Here is a 21,056-nt window from a genome sequence, read left to right as displayed (position 1 = left end):
TCAGATGTACAGCAAAGTAGTACATATACATATATCTACTCTTTTTAAGATTATTTTCCCATATAGGTCATTGCAGAGTATTGAGTAGAGTTCCCTGCATTATAGAATATGTTCTTATTAGTTTTCTGTTTTGTACACAGTGGTGTGTGTGTGTCAGTCCCAGTCTTCCAGTTTATCCCTCCCCTCCCCTTGTATTCTGGTAAGCATAAGCTTGTTTTCTAGATCTGTAATCCTATTTCTGTTTTGTGGATAAGTTCATTTGTACCCCTTTTTTAGATTCCACATATAACAATATATGATGTTTGTCTTTCTCTGACTTACTTCACTCGGCTGACTGATTCTTGTTTTTCCTTTTGTGGGGAGAACCTTTCCACTGAAGCTTTTAGTTTATACTATGGAGGAGGCAGGTAGGACTTAGCCTTTCTTGTGGACTTTTGATGACTTGACTCTTCAGTCAGGCCAGGCGTTTCTTTCCTCTTGGGTGGAGTGTGATTCTCCTACAGGGATCTCATTCACAACTGTTTCATTCAGGGCATGCAGAAGTCTTTGCTGAGGACCCAGTTGAGACAGACCTAGCAGACCTCAGAGAGACTGGAATGCCTTCTGCAGTCTGGAGGGTCACACCCTCGTAGAGAGGCAGGCATAGACACTGAGAGGGTGCTGTTGGAGCACAGCTGAGGGGCTCCTAGCTCAGACTGGGGGAGCAGAGAGACGTTGGTTCCGATACTGAATTACCTCATAGTCAACACACTGTTAAGACCCAACCAGATGCACTGGTTCCCTCCACATGTTCAGCCAAAGGAGGCCTGTGGCCCCTCCCTGGATGGCCCCATGTAGACCTTTCACAGTTGTCCCAAGTGAGGACTCTCTCCTCCAGCCTCCCCAGGCTTCCCTAGTGAAGCCTGTGTTCTTATGACCTGAGTTCATTGGAAACCTGGGTTAGTTGCCAGGTGGTCTCATGCCAAACTGGGGGTGGGAGGAGGTATGAGCTGCCATGGTGCCCTCTGTGATCATCCTTATTCGCTTTGCTTTCTTTGTTCTTATAAATCCACTGTTGAGGGTAAGGAGGGCCTTAAGCACGTGGGCGGAGGTGGGTTCCGCTGAGTTACAGAGCGTGGCCTCTGCTCACCTTCCCACAGGAGAAGTCAGCATGGGCTTCTGTTCCCTAGCCACCCTTCCTCCCTTCTGAGGACAGAGGGTCATCTGCCTACAATCTTTTGGGCTGTCAGTGGATCTCACCATTGGAGAGGCTTCTGCGTACCATTGTGCCTTCTCCTTCCTCTCCACCTGACCTCCCATTTGGCCAAATGGGGTCTGAGGACAGGAATCCAGTTCCTGAAACTGAGCCTTTCAGATACTTCTGTGGCACCTGAGTGGTTTCAGTATTCAACCATAAATATCTTTTAAAAGTGTAAACTTAGTACATGACCACAACCAAAAATACCCACAACAAATATCTCAGGCCTGCTCTTCTGGGAATAGAAAAACAAATTAGATATGGTCTTTGCCCTCAAGGCATTTGCAGCCCACTGTCCTATCCAGATCAGGTGGGTCCCATTGCTGGTCAGCACTTAGGAGGAGAACTGTTTAATAACCCCTCCACCACCACCTTTGTCCTCAAATCCTCCTGGGGATAGTAGGATTTGAGGCAGTTGGGCTCATGTGACAGAAGGTGGCTCTTTTCCCCCATACCCCTCCCATGATACCTGGAGCTACCTATGGACTGGGATTCTGACTTGAGTGTCCTTGTCCCGACAGCACCCAGTCTAAAGTGGGGGCTTCTTTTGCAGGCACTTGATAAACACTTGAGTGAAGAGTGGGAGCATCAAGTTCATAAAGGAATCTCTTTCAAGGTCATGCTCCCTGTGGGGTCCCTGTGGTCACTGCTTGGCTGGCTCTTGCCTGAACACATCCTTTGTCTGTTCTTATTCATGAGTGACCGATTTGAGTCAGTTATTAAGTTGCCATAAATAACCCAGTGGATTGGAGATTTAAAGGAAAAAAAAAATGTCTTACAGGCCTGTTTTATTTTATGAGGGGTGTTATGAGGTCACCAGGACTTTTGTCATTCCAAACACAAAAAAAGGTCCTTTCCTGTTCTGTTCTTTTAAATATGTCAGATGGAGCCAAGAGGTGCTGAAATAGCAAAAGGAATGCCGGGGGAACTGGAAGTAAAGCTCAGCAGGCTGCAGACTTGATAAGTCACCCTGTGGAATCATAGAGTGGGGGTTTTGTCTGCTTCTCAGTTAGGCAACTCAACTTTTTTTGTTTTTTTCCTTCATTTTTTAGATTTATTATTTTAAAAAACGTTTTTAAAAAAATCAAGGGGCCTTGTTAAATAACTGTGCCTTAAAGACTTCATTTGTAGGCAGGGGTAGCTGTGTGCTAGACTTGGGGAGTGAGATTTGAATCTTGGTTTTGTCCCTTTCTAGCTGGGTGGCCTTTGGAAAATGAAGTTCAGTTACTCTGAACTTAGCTTTCTCACCTGTAAAATAATCCACTGAATTATTCAGAAGACTTAACAATAGCGCCTAAGAACAGGGACTCAGGAAGTGAACCTTATAATAATGGTGATGAATATAGGTAGACACAGCGATGCTTCCTTATCAAAGATGGTCTCTGTGGCCTGAACCACTCTGCAGGCTCCTTATCACCCATATATTCCTATGTGTTAAGATGTGATTATCTTTTTCTCCTAAATATCAACTCTAATACTAGAAGCTTGGTATAGCTTCTTCTGAGGCAGCAAATGAGCACACAGTGGCATGTTAGTTCTACCTGGCACATTTTTAAAAAGGGAGGCCTTGGGAAAGAAAGAGAGAAATGGAAATAGTTCTCATGGTTCTGACAGTCAGCTTAATTTAAGGCTTGCAAGAGTACAGATGGGGGACATGAACCAGGGGTCCCCCAGTCTCTCTAGGCTGAGCATCTTGTGCTGGATATGATCCCAGTGTCGAAATAGTTATTTTTTTCATGCTGTTGCTGCTAAGTCGCTGCAGTCATGTCCAACTCTGTGCACCCCCAAAGATGGCAGCCTATCGGGCTCCACTGTCCCTGGGATTCTCCAGGCAAGAACACTGGAGTGGGTTGCCATTTCCTTCTCCAATGCAGGAAAGTGAAAAGTGAAAGTGAAGTCGCTCAGTCGTGTCTGACTCTTAGCGACCCCATGGACTGCAGCCCACCAGGTTCCTCCGTCCATGGGATTTTCCAGGCAAGAGTATTGGAGTGGTTTGCCATTGCCTTCTCCTCAAGATAGTTATTTCTTCAGGTCCCCAGAAGAAGAAATCATAATCTCCTCTTGGGTTGAAGAATAGCCCATCCATGTTGGATTCACTAAGTGAACTTATTTATTTGAGTGTTCCAGGGTTGTATAAACAGACTATGTATTCTGTATTTCATGGGTGATTTAAGGTAGGACTTTTTTGTCTTTCTTTACTGTACATGAACATCCTTATGAAATAAGAATTTATTTTAATTGACTTCAGATTTATTAATTCAAATTTATTTTTTCATTTTATCTATAACTATTTCAATATGTACTCTGAAAAGTTAAAGCTACTTAATAGGCTGTTATCGTATTTAAATAATGCACAAATTCCTTTGTATCATCAGATATGGAGTCAATATTCAAATTTCTCCAGCTGTTGTATGTATGTGGATATGTGTGTACTCACACAGATGTATGTATCAGTATGTTGATATGTGTGTATATGTACATGTATGTAATTTTAAAAACTGTGTTTATTCAAATCAGGATCCAAATAAGTTTACGACATTGCAATAGGTTAATATGACTTTTAAAATTCCTAAAATGCTTTTAATCAAAAGTTTCCCAGGAGAGAGGAATTTTCGGACCCCAGCACTGGTTTTACAACTAACTGTTGAGTGAGGTGTGGCTCCGTGTCTGTGGGACAAGGGCCCACAGACAACATCTCTGTTTAGCTGCCTATTTACTTGCACTCTTCAACTGTCCCTTTCAGAGACACCCACTTCCTGATCTTTTATTCATACTTAAAAGATCTTGATCTTTTATTCATACTTAAAAGGGAATCTTCTCTAAATATTTGAATACTGATTCAAAGGACAAGTTTAGCTGCCAAAATCGCAGCTTTCAGATCTTCACCCAAAAAGCTTTGTGTATTTGCTTTTCCTGGCTATGCAGGTAGAACACTGAGTTTTTGATGAAATGAAATTTTGCAACTTAACTAGAAATAATCTGGATCTCACCTTGGAATTGGGAAGAAGCATGTTACGACATAGAGAAGCCAGCCTGACCTCCCAAACGATGGTGTATCTTTGTGCTTTTGACACTTGTTGACCTCGGAAGGAGGTATAGATGGTAAGGAGGTATTTTCTGGGTTAAAAATAAGGACAAGATGTTTTGAAATAGGGCTCTTGTGCAAATAGCTGAGGTTTATGCAGTTGCCACAGGTGGAACTTAATTTCCTAAGATCATGGCACACCTTCCTGAGTGGCCTGTTGGGTGAGCTGGGTGAGCCTGAAGGAGCTGAGTCAGGAGGGCAATCGTGTTCCCGCCTGTAGGCAGGACCTCTCAGCCTCATGTGGTTAGGGGGCCCACTGTACACTCTATGCTGACCTTTGCTTTGGATTAAACGCTGTAGCATTCCATGCTCGTTCATATCTTTATGCCCTTCTCTTTTGCGAAATGCATCCAAGAGTCCTTCCTATTGGCCATTTCATACAACTTTCCCACCCCCACTCTTCTCTGCTTTTCTCAAGTAAGGTGCACCCCACTCTGCGTACCTGGTGCGCTTACACTTATTCGATTCCTCCGTTTCATGCACGTCCCATGTTGTGTTGCCAGTTTCTTTTTCTGCCAGGCCATCTGCACTGTTGCGCTCTGAGTGCCCTAGGCTTATTGCCCGGTACATAGGATGTGCTCAGCTTTCATGGGGTTTTGAGTTGGGAGGGGGGTTGTCTGCCTGTAGCACTCTGCTTGGGTTGTGTTGGGGGCGTGTGAGAAGGAGGAGTTGTGTTCTTGGGAAAATTGGTCTGCAGAGATATGAGACAAAAAAAGTTAAATAATTGTACAGAATGGAAGGCAGAGAATATAAGAGTGGCCAGACAGGACTGCCCAACTTCCTTCCTGTGTGAATTATCCTACTTATTCCTGGCCTGTGCAGTCCTTTACAGTTTATCCAGCACCTTCACGTGCGTTTTCTCATGCCATAAGCAGGAGATTGTTGCCCTTTGTTTTGTGATTACAAAACTGTGGCTCAGAGGAGTGAGATGATGTGCTGTGGGCCACCCAGTTAGTAAAGGAAGAACCAGAGCTGGGGCCCAGTCTTCTGATTCTAAATCAGGTTTCCTTTCTACTCCTGGTCTCTGGTAACCTGGAGCCTAGAAAGGAGAAGGGACTCACCTGGTACTGCAGTTGTGATGCGAGACTTTAGACAGTGAGATGCCAAGTGCTCTACGTGATCAATGAATGGGGAGGGAGTAGTAGAGAGAGAACATTGAGCAGTTACCGTGTTCAGTGAAAACCAAGTCACAGATGTGGGCCGCATAGGTAATTTTAACTTTTATAATAATCGCAACAAAAAATATACCGATGAAATTAATTTTAATAGTGTATTATATGTAACCCAGTATATACCCAAAATATGTACTTTATCATGTAGTCTATATAAAAATTATTAATCTAACATCTTGCATTCTTTTTTTCCCCATGTGAGGTCTTGAGACTCTGCCATGTATTTTATATTTATCGCTCGTCTCCACTGGGATTAACCATACTTCCAGGGCTCAGTAGACTCATGTGGCTAGTGACTACTGTGTTGGGCAGGTCAGTATTTTTTACATATTTCAAGCATTTCAGGAATCGCATGAAGAATTATTGCAGTCTTGCATAAGAACTGAGGAAATGAAAACAGGAGAGATTAGAGAGCTTTCCTGGAATAACAAAGCTGGAGAGTGATAAAGCTGACCCAGGTCTGTCCCTTGGCTTTTAGCTCTGGCTGGTGGCCTGCCAGTCCTCAGGCAAGGAGGAAAGGTGGGGTTCTTGACTCCTGGTCTAGAAGGATGGTGGAATTGAATAGGTGGAAGTGAGCAGTGATTTCCATGTTGTGATGTTATCCCCAAGTATCTGAGCTGCTGCTGGTGTGGATGGTGTTGAGTGTTGGGGGAAGGGGCCCCAGGTGCAGAGGCAGAAGTAGCCCATTTCCAAACCGTTGTTAAATAAGCTTCTGTGGAGGTGGCTGAGAGAGCCCAGGGAAGTGAAGGGAACCATTGTCTTCAAGTACATTTGCTGGAGTTAAGGGAGTCCTTTCAGTAGGTGGAGTGTCTCTTTCCCGGCACAAGGACACTTCCCTTTCAGAAGTTATGTGAAGGGTCTGTTATAACACACAGAGAACTCAGCTAGCCAGGGCTGGGTCATCAGGTGCTAAGTGAATGTATTTGCCCTGCTCTGTGCTAAGGCAGGTGTTTCTGTGAAATCCCAGTTTTATCTTTTTTTTTCAGGAAGACTGTGATATCCCATTGTGGAGGAAACTGAATTGGGAGGGTCACGTGCCTCTCCTATGGGCAACCAAGTTGGTTCTAAGCTTTTCTTGTTTTATTCACAAAGATTACAATAGCAAAAAAAAAAAAAAGATTACAACAGCAGTGAAGATACACTTTGAAAGCCCTGGCATCCTGACATATTACTATTCGTTTTGCACTATTCCCTTGCAAGCATTGTCCTTTGGTGGAAAAATAAGTTTTTAATATAATTTTAAGGTTGACAAAGTTTATTTCTCCTGTTATCATAAGCATTTTCCCTATCATTATAATTCATGTAGTATGTTAATGGCTTCAAAGGATATCACTCAATTCTACATCACAGTTTGCTTGTTCCTTTAGTTAGATATTTGGGTTATTTCAAAATTTCTTGACGTTGTATTTGATGCTACTGCCTACAGCCTCATGCTTATTTCCTTTTATATCTTTTATAATTAATTATAAAATTATAAATTTATAGTTGTCATTATATCTTATTTATAAATTAATTATAAATTTAAAACTATTTGTAAGAAATTACTCAGCCTTTGAATTTCAAGGCAGAGGTTGTTCTGGCACAACACATCTGTTTTCTTGAAGTGTTGCTTCTGTCCCCACCTCCATTTTATTGAAATGTAATTGACATATAGCACTGGGTAAGTTTTGATATGTACATCATAAGATTTGTTTTCTCAGCAGTGGGTGACATGTGAGCTCGCCAGTTTTGCCACAAAATAACCAAGACTGGATACAAAAATTTACCCACAGTTTTGCTGAATTTCGCAAAGATCAGAACGTGTCAAGTGTTAGTGTGTCCTTCCCCGCATGCCTCTTAGAACACCACTGATGCAGCTGACCAGGGGGACAGGCAGCCACTGTGTTTCCAGGGTGCCTTGCTGCGGAAGCTTTTTGTTTGTTTGTTTGTTTGCAGACAGATGGTGAGAGCTAAGCCGAAATACCCACAACCTTTAAGTCCGACACTTCCCCAGAGCTCGGCCTCAGCCTCTCACAGGAGCACAGATGCATGGAGTACAGAGCCTGCAGTAAAGGGATGACCTTCCAGTTTCCTTCCACATCCTAACTGCACTTGGATCTGTTACAGGCTTTGGAGCAGCAAGATGTGTACAGCTGGGAATGTTATTTAGTCCCTCTTTCATCTAAAGAGGATGACAGCGGTAATTCCCTATAAGTTTTCTGGGAGGATCAAGTACCAAGAATATAATTAGTACTCAATAAAATGCTGGTTGAGTCTTAGTTTCAATATGTTCTAGATGCCTTCTTCAGGCAAATTACTTAACCTTTCTGGTCTTGTGCATTCTCATCTGTAAAATGGGATCATAGCATCAGCCTCACAAAGACATGAAGGGATTTTAATGAGATAACATATAGAGAACATTTAGCTGAGTCCTGCACATAAACACTCTCCATAAGTTTAATGAAAAGAAAAACTGCTTTTTAGTTTTATTTTCTGCCCTTATATTGATCTGATTCCCTGGTGGCTCAGATGATAAAGAGTCTGACCGCAGTGCGGGAGACCCGGGTTCCCTCCCTAGGTTGGGAAGATCCCCTGGAGAAGGAAATGGCAACCCACTCAGGTACGCTTGCCTAGAAAATTCCATGGATGGAGGAGCCTGGTGGGCTACAGTCCATGGGGTCACAAAGAGTCGGACACGACTGAGCAATTTCACTTTCTTTCTCTCATTGTACTGATCTAAGCAGCGGTTCTATTGTAATTAGCTCAGATTTTGACATATATGTCCTCACTGTGTGTTTTTACTGTTCCACATTTGCATCCTGAAGCAAATGGGAGGCAAATCGACATTGTCATGTCCCTGAAGCTTTCAACAGGTTTTAATGAAATCTTGTTTTTAAGGTTAGAGAGAGCATAATTTCACGGAGAAAGGATGATACTTCAGATACGTATTAATTTTGTGGCTTTACCCTATGGTTGGCATCAAAGGAAACTGTCAGGTTTATGGAAGGTATCCAGTGTTTCTTTATGCTCAGCAACACAAATCAAGTCTGTCTAAATGATAAGGTAAAAACCTGGTCTTAGGGAATGCAAAAAATGGCCAATGAAGCGCTTGAACATAGCTCATCTCACACCCCCTCCTCTCATCTGTTCTGACTCCTCTTCCTCTTTATCTTTCAGTTCAGTTCAGTCAGTTCAGTTGCTCAGTCATGTCCGACTCTTTGCGACCTCACGGACTGCAGCACACCAGGCTTCTCTGTCCGTCACCAGCTCCCGGAGCTTGCTCAAGCTCATGCCCATCATCTCATCCTCTGTCGTTCCCTTCTCTGCCTGCCTTCAATCTTTCCCAGCATCAGAGTCGGCTCTTCACATTAGGTGGCCAAGGTATTGGAGCTTCAATGGCAGTCCTCTCAGTGACTATTCAGGACTGATTTCCTTTATGATTGACTGGTTTGATCTCCTTGCAGTCCATCTGCAGTGATTTTGGAGCCCAAGAAAATAAAGTCTCTCACTGTTTTCGTTATTTTCCCAGCTATTTGCCATGAAGTGATGAAACCAGATGCCATGACCTTCGTTTTTTGAACATTGAGTTTTAAGCCAGCTTTTTCATTCTCCTCTTTCACTTTCATCAGGAAGCTTTTTAGTTCATATTTGAGTTACTCAAATTTGAAGTTGATCCCCAGGCTCCGCAAACCATATACACTGTGTGGCTGACTTCTCCACATGGCACACACTCTGTGGCTGTTATTCTTACTTACCTATTTCTCTCCCTCTGGAGTCAGAGTCCTCCACAGTCTCCCTCATGTTCTCATTGCCTAGCTCTGGTCCTGAGCAACATAGCGCTCCATCAGTATATATTGGCTGAATGGAGAAACTTGCCAAAATCTGCGTGTGACGTTAGAAGGTGTGTGTAGAGTAGTGACAGGTGCATCTGCAAAGTGAAGCAAGTGGGCTGAGGAAAAGAAAAACAATAATATTTATGTTTGGAAAATGCAAAGACTTTCCTTTGCCTATACTTCCTTGTGCCCTGTGAGGCATCGTTATTCCCTCATCCCAGATGTTTCTTGCCCCTAAGCCGTGTTTCTCTATCAACATCTTGCCAGCTCCCATCTGTTCCATTCACCCTTGCTGAGGGTTTGGGGTGATGATGGTCCTGTGGTGTGTTCATGTCCAATTTGTAGCCTTCTGATTTTGGGGGTAAAACCTGGACTCTGCGCATATCAGCAGAAAGGAGGAGTGTTTTCTTCTTTAATCCTCATGCCCGATAGGTTTGAGAAGGGCCAAGGTCTCTCTGGCTTTCCTTGGATGATAATCACTGGTGGCATGGGGTGCTAGGCAGGTAGAGGAATAATCTTGGTATGAAATGAGTCTTTGCTATTCAAATGTTGGCTTTGGGGCTTTCTGCATTATCACTGCTCAGCTGGGAAGTTGAATCTAACTCAGTAATAGAATTCTTTGCTGAGCACCTCCTGTATGTTGGACAATATACTGAGAGCTTCATAAATGCTGGCTCAGGTACTTAATCTGTAGGACGATTGTGAGACATGTCCTGAGAAACCTGGCAGGCCCTGAAGCCGGGAGCATAACAACAACTTGGTGACAGAAGGAGAATTTGTCAGGGAGCCAAGTAATCTGAGTTCCACTTTGGCTCTGTCATAAAGTGATCATGTAGCTCTCTCTGTGGCAGTGGACCTCAGTTTTTCCATCTATGAAAATGGGATGAGGAGAGTTTGATCAGATGCTTTTAAATTTTCTTCTGTTTCATGCCATCATTGTGTTGAATATGGTCCAGCCTGCTCTCTTCTTTGCCTGAGTGACTTTTTGGATTGCAGGTTGGGACTATGTATTCTGATAGACTGAGTGACTCTATCTCCTGGTGATACTCTGACCTCCTGGTGACAAAAAACTTGTTTTCTTGAATGTTTCCTAACCATGGGCCTACCACATTGGCGAGATATGAGGCAACATTGTGTTAGGTCCTGAAACATTTTGGCTGTGTCTGTTTATTCTGGGACAGTTGCTTCCAAGCCTGAATGTAGTGTTTCTCACACTAACAACTGAAATCAGTCATTAGGACTGCTTTTAAATAACTTGGCCTTTAAATGTGTGGAAGTTCTTGTCATTTTCTCTTTTATTATTAGTGCCTTTTGTGTCTGGTCTAAGAATCTTCTCCTACCCCAAGATTGTGAAGATACTCTAATATGTTTTCTCCTAGAAAGTCTGTACTTGATTTTTTGCATATAGGTCTAGGATCTGCTTCACATTAATTATTTAGATAGAGTGTGAAGAACAATTCAAGATTCATTCTTTCCCTATATAGATGTCCAGATTCTCCAGAGCAATTTATTAAGAAGACCTTTCTTTCTCCACTGAATTTCACTGTAAATTTCACTGTAAAAAAAAAAAAAGAAAAATGTTACTGTTGAAAAAAAACCTAAGTGACTGTTACTTTTGGATTCTGTTCTTTTTCATGGATCTACTTGTCTGTCCTTACTTAATCACTGTCTTGATTACTGCGGTTTTATAACAAGTCTGGTAACTTACCTTTTTTTAAACTTTTTATTTTGTATTGGGCTGAAGCCTATGGACAGTGTTCCGATAGTTTCAGGTGAACAGTGAAGGGACTCAGCCACATATAGTAATTTATGTTTTTTTTTAAATTCTGTGTTTTAAGTCCTCTGTATTTTTTTAAAACAAATGTTTGGTTATCTTGTTAATGTCTACAAATTGCCTGTTGGGATTTTGATTGAGAATGCACTGAAGTTATAGACAATGCACTAGTCAAGAGTCTTCAGAGAAACAAAACTAATAGAACATGTGCATGTTTACCTTATCAATACTCTTACAGACTTACCTGGAGTAACGTTTGACCAAATATCTGGGCACCTGCGGTCCAGCTGACACATTAAATTTATCATCACAGTCTATTTGGGGGAAAGTGAACATTTAAACAAAACTGAACCTTTCAATTCATAAACATGATATATGTTCCCGTTTCTTTAAGTCTTCCTTAACGTCTCTCAGTAAGAACAATTTTATAGTTTTTCAGTAAGAAGTCCTGGCTATCTTTAATTTGCTTCTTGGCGTTTGATGTTTTGTTATTATAAATTGTGTATAGGATATATTTTCCAATTATTTGTGTATTCATAGTGAATACACAAATAATAAGAATGCATCGTGTTTTGCAAGAAATGTAATTCCCAGTTTGTCAGACAGCAGTGATGTTTAGGAACTACTGTTCTAGAGGTAAGTCATCACTAAAACATCCTTTTCATCTGTGTGCTACTTTATCATTGCTAAAGCGTTTCCTTCCTTTGGACCTGACAAGGGCTCTCAGAGACAGGGGAGCTATTATTATTCCTAATATCATATAAGGAAATTTGGCCTCAGGGATATTATCTGAGAGTCCTGTGACTGGCAAGTGACTATGGCAGTCCCAGGCTGTCAGAACTCAGGGCTCTCCTAAGAGAGAGGGTCTGCTCCTGATATCACAGTCTATGTTTATCAACGTGGACTTTTATTGAGAACACACAGCAAAGGCTTCTGGCTTTATGGTGAGTCTTCCGCCTCTGGCCTCTGTGGACAGCATAGAAGGCAGGGAAGAACGCAGCAGAGGGGGAAAGGTGGACCGAGGTAACTGTAAGTCGCCGGAGCGCAGAGGAGGATAGGCTCGCCATCAGCCCATTAAGCGCATTGTCTTTTGTGAAAGATCCCGGGGCCCCACCGCAGCTAGAGTGTGAGCACTGTACGCCGTGCATGCCTTGCACAATCGTGTGCCGCATCCCAGAGGGAAAACAGCAAGCACAGAAGCCTTAATTACCCAAGAATCATTTAAAGTCGAGGAACCTAATTTACTGAGTGTTTTGTTTCTTTTTCTTTTGAGAACGGCAGTAGAAGTTGATTCAAATCTAAAAGACTTGACTCAAATCTAAGAGACTCTCTTCCTTTAAGTTTTCCTTTTCCAGCCTTTTCAGTTTCCGTCCTTTCTCTCTTCTCCTCCTCTTCCCTCTGTTACTGAGTACTGAGTGCCAGGTCCTGCAAATGTAGAGATAAATGAGGGGGCTTCTCCCCTGGGGAACTTAAAGTCTTACAAACGTTTTGGACTGTTACCAACCAATAAGGAATGTAGTTTATGGTATTATAGTTGCATTTTTTAAAAGTTTTTATTTTTTAGAAATACATACTGGAATATTTACAAATGAATGTCATGCTATTTGGGATTTGTCTAAAAACTAGCTAGGGGGTACAGGAGTAGGTAGAAATATAAACAAAATAAGATTGGACATCATTAATAATTATTGACTCTGAGTCATGGGTCCATGAGAGTTCATTATTTGTCATCCATCTATAGCTACCTTGTCAGCTCTGATCTATTTCAGATAAAAGTTTCATGAAGCACGGTTATTACATGCAGTGAATTTTGATACTTTCAAATCTAGTTTGCTCTATTTTATAAGCCAAGTGATGTTTTAAATTGTTTTTGACTCATTAATGTAAAATAATATGTATTTTGAAAAACACTGGTATAGTGTGGGAGAGAAAGACCTGTAAAATAAGTGATTACCAGCCACCCCAAAGTGCTGCTAGAGTGTGAGCTGAGGGACACGAAGGAGAGAGAAGGTCTGGGCAAACAGAGTCCTGGAGAGTCTGGGAGGCCCTCACAGATGTCTTTGAGCAGTTTGAATGGAAGAAGAAGCATTTACATGTTGACGAGATGGCAGGGAGGGATATTTGAGCTCAAGGATGAGGGCCCTGGTGCAACTGGGCATCAGTGAGGTGGACTAGGTGAGCCTTAGTTAGGTCAGTGCAGCTAGAATCTCAGAGATGAGACTATAGATAGCAGCAAAAATCACAAAAGGTCTACATGACAACTAAAGAAACTGGGAATTTTTTCTGTGTTTCAGGAACGCATTTTGATGGTAAACCTAGAAATGACCCTGTAACATTTGCTTTTTCTCAAGATTGCTATCAGCTACAAGGAGGTAGACTAGCTTATTCTATGCAGCGATGGTTTACAACAGAAAACACAGACCCAGAGGAGACCTGGTCTTGGAACCCAGATCTCCCAACCCATCTCATGCATCTCATCTCCCACCCTGCCACATGCTTCTCTGAAGATCCACATAGATACACAAATTGAGCTCCTACAATTTTTACTAAAGCAAAAATTATAGTCATTTCAGGACATAGTAAGAGCTGTGAATAGAGTAAGCCCTGTCCTTTCTTCTTCCCACTGCAGGGTTCTCTCATCTGCAGAGTGAAGTTATGGTAACTGAGAAATTGATAATAATCACTTACAACATGGTATTTCTTTAGGTGCTTTACAACTATTACCTCACTTAATGTTCACAACAATTCTATGTGGTAATTATTTTTTCCATTTCACAGATGAGAAAGCTGATAAATATACATAAAAGTAAGTGATGTGCCTAAGGTCCCATATCTAGCAGTTAGCAGAACTTGAATTTAAGTGAAGTCCAATCTCTTAACCACTGTGATGCTTCTTAGTTAGGTTTGATTTCATTGAATCCAGATGTTTGAACAAAGATAGTCAGTGAAAAGATTTGGCTTTCAGCTTGATTCTCAATATTGCTGAATCTGAATCTTCCCTAATTCAGAGGAAGGAGAATGTTTTTCCAGCTAGGAGAAGAAGGATGACTTCTTGCACGGAAGTGATATTTTAACAGAGCTTTGAGAGATGGGTGAAATTTTGAGAAGTAAAAAATGCTGAGAACAGAGGGCAGAGTACCAGCCAAGATGAAATAATCCAGCTACAACTTCTCCTCACCACTATTTACAACAAAAAATTGGGTAGAATGCAAAAACCAACTACATGAAAACTTGGCAAAGGCAGATAGGATACTGTAGTCAAAACTTGAATAATGACCCTTGCCATGTGGAATTGTGTAGTTGTTTGGGAGGCTAGAACTCTGAGATAACCCCATATTTCCAGCCAGAGGAACCAGGAAAATGAGCCAATGAAAGCCAGAGACTCCAAGGAAGTTCCTGAGAAGAAAGAGCTGAAAGGGGGACCCACTCTGTGTATGGTTTGGCACAAGTCCTGGGCATTCTACAAGATGTGGGATGGATCCTATGAAGCATAGCAAAAGTTTGAGAACTTAATCTGTGGTATTAACCACTATCTGAATCCCAGATAAACCCTTGAGTTGCCTATGTGACTGGCACACCCAGTTGGCACAGGAAAGGCTTTGAAAATTGAATTGACGTTAGATACCGGTCATAAAAGATGAAGGAGAATTTTCTGTTTGAACCAAAGTGGGCTAAATGCCTGCTAAAAAAAAACACAGAAGTATCAACATTTTTTTTTTCAGAAGAATTTAACAGAGTTTAGAATCTCATGACCTAACATTCAAAAGTCCAGGATACAATCCAAATTTACTCACTATGAAAAGGACCGGGAAAAGCTGAACTCAAAGGGAAAGGTTTTCAACAGGTGCTAACCCCATGATATCTCAGATGGTAGAATTCTCAAAGATTTAAAGTAGCTGTTAAAACCATACTCCACTCTTGAAAGACATGTAAAGAGAGAGGTTTTCAGCAGAAAAATGGAAGCTATACAAAATAACCAGATGGAAATTTTAGAACTGTTGAAGAGACAACATCTGAGGGAATGAATCCACTAGATGGGCTCAGTGACAAAACAGAGATGACAGAGAAAGAAGTCAGTGATCTTGAATATAGAGCAATAGAAATTATACAACACTTAAAATATACTTGTAAATATATTTTTTATTGGAAAAAAATGGATAGAGTCTCATGATCCTGTGTGTGTGTGTGCTCAGTTGCTCAGTCATGTCCGACTCTTTGCAATCCCATGGACTGTAGCTCATCAGGTTCCTCTGTCCATGGGATTCTCCAGGCAAGAACACTGGAGTGGGTTGCCATTTCCTCCTCCAGCAGATACTCCTGACCCAGGGATTGAACCTGTGTCTCCTGCATAGGCAAGTGGATTCTTTACCACTGAGCCACCAGGGAATTATCTAGCCACAAATGTCAGTGGTGCCAATTTTGAGAAACCCTGCTCCAGACTAATCTAAGTTTTCTCCCTAGTGATATTTCCAGCATTTTCTTTGTGCTCTAATTCTGGACATATGCTTATCTTCATCTGGTTTTGTATTGTTCTCTTTTTTGTTTCCATTGTTGAATGAATGTAAATTTTGATACCAGCTTTTTCATTTATCCAGTTGTATAATTTTGGTCAGGTCACTAAACTATGCTATGCTTCAACATCTGTATCTGTAACATGAGATCAAAGTCAATACACATAGATAATGCACTGACTGACATTTGCTCAGTATTTGCCATGGACCAAGGACTGTGCTAAATGCTTTAGGTTTGTTATGTTTCACTTCTTCAAAACAGCTCTGTACGGTTAATGTAGGGGCTTCCCTGGTGGCTCAGCGTAAGGACTTTCTGCCTGCAATGCAAGAGACACAGGTTTAATTCCTGGGTGGGGAAGATCCCCTGGAGAAGGAAATGGCAACACACCACAAGTATTCTTGCCTGGGAAATCCTATGGACAGAGGAGCCTGGCAGGCTACAGTTCATGGGGTCACAAAGAGTTGGATGTAACTGAGCACACAGCACACACGGAATCACAGTGAATCCCAAATGGAGTAAATCCCAATGACAACTGCTCAGTCACATCATATTACACTGCTGGAAACAAAATTTAAAAAAATATATTGAGAGCAGCCAGAGAAAGATGATACATTATATGAAAGGGAAACCTATTCAAGTACTGCAGACTTCTCATCTAAACCCATGTAGATCAAAGACAGTGGAACAACATCTTTGAAGCAGTAGAAAAACAAAGCTGTTAACCCAGAATTTTATGTGTAGAAGAAAATCTTTCATGATTGAAGACAAAATATTCTCAGATATAGGAGATCTAGGAAACTCATTTTAAATCATATTTGGAGGGAAACTTTGAATGTGAGCAATAAAAGAAGAACAGGAGAAATAATAAATATCCAACATAGATTCTCCAGCAGTGAAAATACACTCAAAAATATGAAATAAAAAATTGAGCAAAAATAATCTGCTCCCATGACACAAGGGTAATTATAGATTACTGGCAATATTTTGAATTTATTTCCTGTAAGTCATTTTCCTTTGTGAATAATTTTTCCCTTTTCTTTTTCTCCTGCTTTTTCTCTCTTTCAACTAAGATTTTATAGTTTTATAATATTCTTTATCAATTTGCATTATGTTATGAATCCATTACTATTTTGTTGAGAGACCTAATCTAAATTTTTTTGTTTGATAATGGTTTGGTTATATTTATAAAAAGAGTGCTTTTTAGAGATCCATAGTGACATAATGGATGCAATGATACAATGTCTGAGATTTTCTTAAAATAGTCAAGATGGAGGATTGGGTTCTTATGTTAAAGAAATGAAACTTGCCTTAAATCAGTAATTGTTGATGCTGGGTAAGGAGTACACGGTGGCTCATTATATTACTTTTTTAGCCGTGTCTGACTCTTTGTGACCCCATGAATTGTAGACCGCCAGCCTCCTCTGCCCATGGGGTTTTCCAGGCAAGAATACTGGAGTGGGTAGCCATTCCCTCCTCCAGGGGATCATCCCAACCCAGGGGTTGAACCCCAGGTCTTTTGCATTGTTGGACTCTTTACTATCTGAGCCACCAGGGAAGCCCATACTACTTTCTATAGTTTTCTAAATGTGTTTTGTAAATTAGAAAGCTTTAAGAAGTCTTCATAAGTGTGATTTTAATTGTTGAATCACACCCTGTCCTGCAGACATTCCATAAAATTAGATTCTCCTATTATTGTTGTGAATTGAGGCTGTTTCAGGTTATGTGTTGGAGAAGGCAGTGGCACCCCACTCCAGTGTTCTTGCCTGGAGGATTGCAGGGACAGAGGAGCCTGGTGGGCTGCCGTCTACGGGGTCGCACAGAGTCGGACACGACTGACGTGACTTAGCAGCAGCAGCAGCGGCAGGTTATGTGTGGGCTGAGATTGACTCAGACAGCTTTTCTGATTATTTCCTTTTTGGAGATGTAATTACTGAGTTATAAGAGAAAGGGCTTTTTAATGCTTTGATACATTTTGCCAAATTGCCCTTCAGAAGAGATGTCCCATGTTATTTTTGTTCAAGAGAGACATGGGAGTGCTCTTTTCAGCTCTATATTATATATATATTTTTAACTGCTAGTAATTTTTTTTTTAACAATGACTGGACTTTATTTGGACCTTAATTCAAACAAACTCTTTAAAAAAATCAGCTTTATAAACAAACACACGTATTTGAACTTCTGGCTAGATATTTGATGGTATTAAAATTTTATCATGTTTGTGTTTATTTGTTTATATTTACTGGGTTTGGGGGTTATGTTTTGTGTTTCTGTGGTTACTTTTTTTAAAAAAATTAATTTTTATTGCAGGATAATTATTTTTAAACTGCTATTAATTTGATAGGGAGAAGGTGGCATCTTGTTATTTTAATGTATATTTCTTTGAATTTTCAATAACACTGAACCCTCAACCTGCCACTGGATTGGTCCCCATCCTCGTAGGGAGAAAGCAAGGGAGACAAGTAGAACAAAAAAGATTTACAGCCCCTCCTCATTCCTCCCTTTTGGGGATAAGAAGCAAATGCAGACACAGAGCCCTGGGTTCAAATCCTTTCTGCAGCTTCTAGCTACTGACTTTGAACTGCCTTTGGCTCTCGGAGCCTCAGATTTTTCTACTGAAGAAATAGAGCAGTCTCACTGGCCTCTGTAAGGGTGAGGTGATAGAGATTTATAGGGAAATAATCTGGTGTGCAGAGGTCAGTCTGAAGATGGTCAAGAAGTCTTTATAGGGCTTAAGTTCAGGATATAAAAGCACTACCTGGTGTGCAGAGGCAGCAGGAACCCAGAGCCAGCTCCCCTGCCTGCGGACGGCTCTGCGGGGACTGCTGCTGGTGTTTGGTGTTTGGGTCAGCACCTCTTTACCTTTCATTCTTTACAACCTCCTCACACAGCCGTCTTCCAGTCACTGCTCAGCGACAGAGGCAGCTATCCCGAGCCAGGAAATTAATCCTGGGGAGTGAATGCCAACACCTAATGTATTTATCTGATTCTGTGGGAGTGCACCTTTCAAACCTCAGCTCTGGATCATGATGAACTTCAGGTAGGTTTCTTTGGCAGTGTCTCCCCTTCTTCTTTGGAGCAGAATTCAGAGTAGGAATCTGCTCTTTTCAGGGCAGACTAAATTCACTGTCCCTCCCTGACTGCTCACCTTCCTACTGTTCCTTCTCTGCCCAGGCCCAGAATTTCTAAATTGGACATATTCTTGCTCTACACCTAGAGGTTAAGAGTGGCTGAGACACAGTTGGGGCCTGGGACTCTGAATAACATGTCTCACAGCTCAAGAGACAGCCTGACATATTTTTCTATTTACTGCTTTGGAACAGTGGCGGAGGGTTGGGGTTACTCTTTGGGTCTTTTGAATACCAAATGAGAAATGTGTGTGCAGGCATGCTAAGTTGCTTCAGTTGTGTCTGACTCTGTGCGACCTTATGTACTGTAGCCTGCCAGGCTTCTCTGTCCATGGATTCTCCAGGCAAGAATACTGGAGTGGATTGATTGCCATGCTCTCCTTCAGGGGGAATCTTCCCAACCTAAGGTTTGAACCTGTGTCTCTTATGTCTCCTGCATTAACAGGTGGGTTCTTTACCACTGGTATCACCTGAAAAGCCCCCAAATGAGAAATCTCCTGAAATCAAAGCTGGGTGCCCAGGCCCTGGTGCTATCAGCCTAGCCCAGTTTTGCTCTGGAATCACCTCACTGATTTCCCGTTTTCTTCCCTGGACACAGTCTACTTGCAAAAGAGTGGAGCTGGGAGATGGAGTGAGTTTAGCTTATTTTCTAAGTTGAAGGAAAATTCAGAGGCAAAGTCAGCAGGCTTTCTTGTGAGAATTTGGGTCTACCGACTTCACCTGTCTTGGGCAGTGAGCCAGCCAACTCCTGCAGGGCTGTTTGGGCAGAGCTTCTCTAGTTGTTTGTCTGCAGAAGACTCTCAGGTATGCCATGCTCTGAGAGAACTGAATGATTTTGTATTTGCATTTTGATGATCATTTAAAAATGATTCTTTTTTTTAAATTTTTATTCATTTATTTTTTTAAATTTTTTAAATTTTATTTTTACTTTAGTTTACTTTACCATACTGTATTGGTTTTGCCATACATTGACATGAATCCACCACAGGTATACATGCGATCCCAAACATGAACCCCCCTCCCACCTCCCTACATTCACCCCAATTCATAGCTAAACAATCCTTTAGTAGAATAAACTCTTGGTGTCTTGAGTTAACGTTTGTCAAATAGCAAGCATTTCTTTTCTTCTTTCAAATGGAAGGGTGCTTGATGAAGCTCAAACTTTATTTCCTATTGCTTTATAGAGGTGGTGAACTCATGCCATTGTCTTGGAGCCTTAAGGTTTCTTCCCTATTATTTCCCTAGTGTTTGCACCATGACCCTGTGAAGTAAGGATTATTAAGCCCCTTTGATCATAAGGAAACAGAGGGTCATAGAGGATGAGTGACTTCCAAGGATATACAGCGATTTGACCTGAGAACTGGGGGGTCCTCACATGTATACCATGATATCAGGCTTTTCCATGAGTTTGGCCCTCCTGGTAACAGCTCCTTGTCTCTAACTCCTTTGAGAGTTCCAGATTCTGGTTCTCATTGCTTTGGATCAGTGTTTGAAATGGTTAACACTGTAAGTGGCCAATATTGATTTTGTTGAGATGGACATCTAGGTCCCATATTTAACCAGGCAAATATTGAGTCATGTACTCCTGGAACATTCATCTCTTCTCAGAAATGAAGACTTCCTCCATCCTCAGTAGATAAGCCTTCTGCTCCTGGCAGGCTCAGGTTCACAAGGTGCCATTTATTAAGCACCTGCCATGTTCCAAGGCATGGTAGGATCCTTTCTTCTAACCTTATAGCAACTCTGTGAGGTAGGTGGTTTTGTATACATTTTACAGATAAGGACGCTGACCCCCAGCACGTTCATATAATTTGCATAGGGTCATACTGATAGCCGATGAAGCTAGGATCCAGATTTGTCTGACTCCAAAGCTGGGTTTGCAGGAAATTTAGCTCCACTCTTCCAAATGGGGCCTTGTGTGTGGGCCTTCCCCATCTTAGTCCTGATCCTCATCTCATGAGTGTGTGGGGGTGGGTAGGAAGTAGAGGTGCACCTAGGTTGTCTTGACCTCTGGACCCTGAATCAAACCTGAGTTGGGATTCTGGCTCTGTGTCTTACTAGCAGAGTGACTGTGGAGAAACCCACAGCCTCATTTGTAAAATAAGTTAGACAATTATAGCATTGTTTTGATCGTTAATCAAGTACTTGGCCCAGTGCCTGGCCTGTAATAGTTGCCCAAGAAGCAGTGACTACTATTTGTTTGTTGGTCACATACTCTCAGGGAGTGGAGAAGAGGGTTTTGGGGATGGGCAGGTCTGTCCCCCCGCCACCTACTCCCCCACACGGCTGAGCTGGCACAGCACCATGTCGGCTCGGAAGCTCCCTTCCCTGCTCCACTG

This window comes from Ovis aries, chromosome 1 (genome assembly GCF_016772045.2).
Source record: "Ovis aries strain OAR_USU_Benz2616 breed Rambouillet chromosome 1, ARS-UI_Ramb_v3.0, whole genome shotgun sequence".
Lineage (NCBI taxonomy): Eukaryota > Metazoa > Chordata > Mammalia > Artiodactyla > Bovidae > Ovis > Ovis aries.
This window is presented reverse-complemented; position numbering follows the sequence as displayed.